Source organism: Leopardus geoffroyi, chromosome B4, assembly GCF_018350155.1.
Source record: "Leopardus geoffroyi isolate Oge1 chromosome B4, O.geoffroyi_Oge1_pat1.0, whole genome shotgun sequence".
In the NCBI taxonomy this organism is placed as follows: Eukaryota; Metazoa; Chordata; class Mammalia; order Carnivora; family Felidae; genus Leopardus; species Leopardus geoffroyi.
The window spans coordinates 107775297-107781931 of NC_059341.1; the positions used below are offsets into that span (position 1 = coordinate 107775297).

The 6635-nt window shown below is 32.1% G+C and overlaps 1 long non-coding RNA gene across 1 annotated transcript; it reads right to left on the reverse strand.

Annotated features, from left to right (window-relative positions):
• Positions 1-793: 793 nt before the first annotated feature.
• LOC123590960 lies at positions 794-4828 on the reverse strand. Its single transcript, XR_006709054.1, has 3 exons — positions 4445-4828; positions 2984-3140; positions 794-2458 (listed from the first exon to the last, which is right to left on the reverse strand). It is a non-coding gene; the product is annotated as an uncharacterized LOC123590960 (long non-coding RNA).
• Between the last annotated feature and the right edge of the window lie 1807 nt (positions 4829-6635).

Genomic DNA, 6635 nt, shown 5'->3' on the forward strand with positions numbered 1-6635 from the left:
CCTGTATATAGTACAAGAGATTTGAGTTGAATTATATTTTTTCATATAAATAATTGTTCCAGCATGATCTTTCCCCACTGATTCTTCCTTTCTTCAAGGTATTTTATTCTTTATGTGTGAAAGAAATAAAAGATTTCCATCCTTTTACTTCTTGTCTTGTCTTAGAGTCTATATGTAAAGTGTATTTTTTGTAAACAGCATACAGTTGTGTCTTGCTTTCTTACCCAATCTGAGAATCTCTACCTTTTATTGGGCTATTTACATTTACACTTAATGGAATTATTTATATGGCAGGGTTTAAGTCTATCATCTTTCTATGTATGTTCTATTTATCTTACATTTTTCCTGTTTTTCCTTTCCTATATTCTTTTAATTTAACATGTAGTATTTTTTATTATGAAATTTATTGTCAAATTGGTTTCCATACAACACCCAATGCTCATCCCAACAGGTGCCCTCCTCAATACCCATCACCCACCCACCCCTCCTTCCCACCCCCCATAAACGCTCAGTTTGTTCTCAGTTTTTAGGAGTCTCTTATGTTTTGGCTCCCTCCCTCTCTAACCATTTTTTTTCCTTCCCCTCCCCCATGGTCTTCTGTTAAGTTCCTCAGGATCCACATAGGAGTGAAAACATATGGAATCTGTCCTTCTCTCTATGACTTATTTCACTTAGCATAACACTCTCCAGTTCCATCCATGTTGCTACAAGGCCATATTTCATTCTTTCTCATTGTCACATAGTATAAAAAAACACGTAGTATTTTCATATGCATCTTATTCCTCATATTGCTATTACTTCATGTTTTTTAACTATTTGTTCTAGGAATTGCAATATGCACCCTATCTTGAATTAATTATATACCATTTAACATTTAATGTAAAGCCGTTCAACAGTATATTTTTATTTAGCTCCTCTCGTCATTTATATTTTATCACGTTTTTCTTTCTACATGTTATAACCTTTCCTTAGTAAAATATAATTTTCTTCAAATGGTCAATTTTATTTTAAATAATTAAGGAAAAATTTTTTAAAAACAACTTAAAGTGACCCCCACATTTATCAGTTCTGGTGGTCTTCATTAATTCATGTACATTCAAATTTCCATAAAGATTTTCCTTCAACTTAAAACCTTCCTTTATCATGTTTTGAGGTGTGAATCTGTTGGTAACCAATTCTCTTAGCTTTGTTTTATATAAAATTTTCTTTATTTCACTTTTATTTTTAGAAGATATTTTCAATGAATATGGGATTCTGGATTAATGTTTTATCCCTTGAGAGTATCATGATCCATTGACTTCTGGTTTATACTTCCAATGAGATGTCTGCTATAATTCTTAGTTTTCTTTATGTAATGTGCCTTTTGAATTGTAATTATTTTCCTTAACTTTGAGTTTTACCAGTTTGACTATGATGTAATTTACTTGAAATTATTATTCTTAGGTTGTATTGTTTTTCTTTGTTGTTGACCTAATGTTTTCATCTAAATTTAGAAAAAAAAATTCAATTATTATTTCACGAACATTTCCGTCCCATAACATTCCTTTTCTCCATCTGGATCTCCAATTATACAAATGGCAAACTACTTGATATTGCCACATATGTCTGTGAAGCTCTTTTAAAATTAAAATCTTCTTCTTGAGTTCCAGCTTGCAAAAATTTTATTTGATCTCATGTTTACTGACCCTTTCTTCTGGAATGTGCCATGTGTTGTTAGTACCATCCAATGCATTTTTAATTTTAGAGATTGTGTGCTTTTATTTCTATAATCACTGTTTTTTTTTTCTTTTTAGAATTTCCTTGTCTCCTCTGAATTCTCTAAATCTTCAGTTATCATATCCATCTTTACCTGTAGATTCTCTACTTCCTAAAACTGTCATATAAGAGTCTTTATTTGCTAATTCCAACATCTGGGTAATCTGTGGATCAGACGTTATTGATCATTTTATGTCTGTATTATGCACCACATATTTTTACTTGTTTGCATATCTAGTAACTTTTAACCACACTCTAGATATTGTAGATAATATATTAGGGAGACTCCCAATTCTGTAATTTTTCTAATGAATGTTGAGTTTCGTTCTAGCATACAGTTAATTTATTGGCAATTCTTTTTGATCCAATTCAGACTTGATGTTAGGCTATTAGGATGAGTCTATTGAGTTTCCTAGGAAACAAGTTTCAAGAGTCTCAGCCCATTTCTTTGTAGACATATAGATCCATTTCTAGTTACCAGGTTTTTTTAGATCCTCTTATAGGTTCTACTTTTGATCTTATCAGTATGTCCATTGTGTCCTAAGTCTCGGAGTTGGCAATTACTCAAAAGAAAAACTTTCCCATTATATCCGATGCTTCCTGCATTACTGTTTCCAAAATTCCATTTTTTTCTCTCAAAGCATGCTGAGGAGTTCCTGATGCTACAGCTTTTCATTCCCCATGCAGGAAATCAGAAAATTCCCTGAAGAAAAAAAAAAAAAAAAGAAAATTGGCCAATATAGGGATCAACTTAATGCATTTTGTTTTCTCAAAGTTCTTGCCTCCTCAAATCTCATCTCTTCCCTTGGAAGTTTTCCAACACTTCAAACTGCTAAATTTTTATAATTTATTTATTTTTTAATATAACTTCAGTAAGAGCTTAATCTGATACTAATAACTATCATTTGAAAATAAGGAAGTCTCTCTGTTTTGTATTTATTACTGCATTGATATGTAGTTGAAAGGTTTATTTCTGTATCCAATAATTCATTAATTTCTTTGATCAGCCAGTCATTCAGCAACTGTAGTTTATATACCAGACCTTCCATTAATTATTGAAACAACTGATAAAACTAGATAACAATAATTCATAACAATTTTGTATTAAACAAAAACTTATACATTCCTACTGCCTAGTATTTATTAAATACCTAAGGACTTATATTAAAAATACATCTGTTTGCACACACATACTTATCATCTTATGCACATCATATTTATCACATACTTATCATCTTATTGAAAAAGTTCAATATTATTGATGATGATGATGATGATGATGATGGTTCTTTTGAATTCTTGGTAAATTGAAGCTTGACGTTCCCACATTTAATAATGCATTTACATTTTGGTCCCACTTACATATAACTTCATGTAGCATGCACCTTTATTGGATTTGAAGAATAGTAACATTAGTGAAAAGAACTATACTTTCAGAGATTATTATAAGTCCCAGTACAAAATAGGCATGCTGGAAATAATTGCTTAATATATAATTAATTGAATCTCTGGAACAAAACATTCTGCTTATACAGAAACTGAATCTATATCAATTGATCTAAATCTTGTCATTTATACATTTTCACCAATTAAGCAACTGGCTACTTCATATTCACCATCTTGCCTAAAAACCCTTAACTTCCTTACCCACATATACACACCATATGTAAATAGAATATGTTATAATTATTGAAGCTAAATTCAAATCACCTAAAAATATCCTACAATACTTATTGAATGGATACTTATTCAATACGTAACAATACAATACTTATCACTGTGATATTTTTATGCAAAAGTTATGAACCATATTATATATATCCTTCTGTAACTTTTTCATAGGTTAAATATAGAATTATGTGAACCAACCATTTATTAAACAGTGAGGGGTTGATTTTAGCCAAAACTGGAGTTCCTAGGCTCCGAGAATGTAGACATCAATAAAAACCATGGTTTGCCTAAAGCAAAGTCTAGAAAAGGAGGCTATCTATAATTTTGAATCACAGCCTGATTAATTAGAGGCAAATATTCAAGTTATATTTGGTTTCCCTACACTCATGGAACTATGATATTGGTACAAATCTATGTCATTAAATTATTAACTTAAGCTTATTACCAAAAATTATATGAACACATCATCCTTTCTGTACCTTTTATTAAGTAACCTATGATTTTACTATTTATACAGCTTTCTACTGGCACTTTTATCATCCCAATTATTTGCCTCTTGACATGGTTAAATTACATTATCTTTATCTAGGAGGAACTTCCAAGTTCAAAGAGCTTTATCAAAGCCCAAGTTTTTTAAATTGTCCCTTTGTAGAATATATAATTATATTTTCTTGTTTTATATTCTAATAAAAAGTGTATTTTGATGTAAGAATTTGTTAGTTTTCGACCCCTTCGGGAGTGTTTTTAGATATTATCTGAAACTAGTTCCTATGTGGGAAGGGCAAAAAGAAGGGAACTTACTCATAAGGTTTATTTTGGGCAATCTCAAGATGAATAGATCATTTCACAAGCCTGGCAAATCTTAAAAGTTTACATAGAGGCCTTAACTGAGTTCAAACACATATACCATCCAAATAATCTCAACACCACATTTCAACCTCAAGGTTGTTTCCTTGGGACGGCTTCTGGAAATGGGAAAGGCAAATGCAATGCACATTCTCAGGACAGGAGAACTTACAATTGCCTGGGTCCAGTGTGAAGGTCAACCAGTGGTCACATCTTCTCAATGACTTCCCCCCAAAACATCACTGGTACCCTTGGTTATCTAAGAAGGAATGGCATTAGAACCAAAGTAGTCCAATGAGATATTACCTCCATTTCTTGACAGAGAACTGAATTCTTGGCCAGGCATCAAAGAAAAACTAATGAGCCTCCAAAGAGAATGATTTTTTTTCACTTTTTAGCTAATATAGAATATAAGAGACCTGATCTGAAGATTTGCAAAGTTCATCAAAGGATGCATCTGCTTTATTGGGTTGTAGTAAGATTTCACTTACAGTCAAAGACCATAGGACACAGCTGGTCTCCAGCTGGTGCTTTCTACTATTTCACTGGAATGGAATGTTCGTTACACCAAGCTTCATTAAAATTAAATTCCACCTTCACTGTATTTACCATGGAAATTAATATGTTTTATAAGCTATAGCTCAGTATTCTACAAGATACAGAATAAGAATAAATAAAATGTTATATACTAAGATATGTATAATTTAATTGAGCAAAGAGAAGGATTTGGAAGAAATTTTTAAAGAACGGTTTAAAGGAAAGTCAGCATTTACAGATTAGTAATATCCAAGTTTTGATGAAATTTATATTCTTTATGCTGAGAGTCCTATATCAACCAATCCAGTTAAGTAGTAGCCTTGAGATCAAACTAGGGCAGAAGCAACTGACTTGAAAAACATTTATTAAAATAAATAAATAAATAAATAAATAAATAAACAAACCCAGAAATAATATCTTTAAAAAACATTCATCTAGTAATAGTAAACACCATATAAGTAATTCAAATATGAACTTAAGATCTGAGACTTAGGAAAAGAGGGGCAAAAGGTAAAAGGCAAAGACAATGAAAGTGGAGGAATAATTTAGAATTTGCTTCCAGTATAACTGGCTTTAGACTTGTAGCCATTCAGTTTTTGTTATAAATTGTAAAATACCAATAGAATAATGGCTTAAACAATTCAGACATTTATTACATAAATTGACAAGAAGGCTGGAAGGGAGCCATTTCACAGTGCAGTGACTTACCGATGTCTTTAAGGATCCAGGTTTTTCTTATTATTTTGTTCTGTCATCCTTAGCATAAAAATAATATTCACATGACACTTGCAGTGGATATAAACCTCAAATGATGTGCAACAAGGTACCAATAAGAAGGGAAAATGAGTAAAAAAAAAAGTGTCTTTGCTCTCCTTTTCATACAGGAATGAGCTTTTCTCCTAAAATCACTTAGCAAACATTCCTTTGAGGATCAATGACCAGGAAACAACCATTGTCCATCGAAAGACAAATCGATGGCAACAAGGACAGAGTTTCTATAGTTGGCTTTTATCCATAGACTTAAAAGTACCCTACAGTAAAAAGATTACTTGTATATAAACAATCTTACACACAATTTATATTTTAATAAAAACAGAAATTCTATAAAACTATATTTTCCATACACTGGAAAAAAGCACTTTGATGTTTTCTTTACAATTTAAATTGGTTCTGACCCACTAAATTAATTTTATGACTCACAGTTGGGTAATATTCCATAGATTGGAAAATGCTGACTTACTTATTTCCTGGGACTGGCAGGTTGCTAAATAGGTTCCTGTGAGCCAGGAAGATGTACAAATAAGTTATTAGGCATGCATTCAACAATATCCCACTACCAGAGACCCAATGTGGTAAAGGGGCTTGTCTTTGGCTTTTCAATGCTTTCCTTTTGAGAACTCTCTCCTGCCACCTAATTCCCCAAAATGGACGTGCCCTACCAGATTGTGCCCTACCATAAAGTTCAAGGTTGCTCTGAAATTACCAACCTTCCCCATGCTTGACAGGGGAAACCATGTTCATTAGCTCAGTGTACGTAAGAAAGCAAAACTTTTATTAATTCGGACAATGTGTGAAGGAGTATTAGGCCGTCACAACCCAGCATTTTAAAAATAAGATGATTTCTAGCCAAGCAAATATTCATTTGGTGTCAAGTCATACAACCAACTAAAGCAAAAACAAAAATCAACAGGATAAGGAAAATGCTTAGTTACAGAAGTGTCTGCCACTAAGCAAGTAAGATTTTTCTGGGATTGTCATCTTGGATCTGCCTTTTAGGCCATTCTCAATTTTCGTAGGTATAATTTTCCCTTCTCTGGAAACACAGG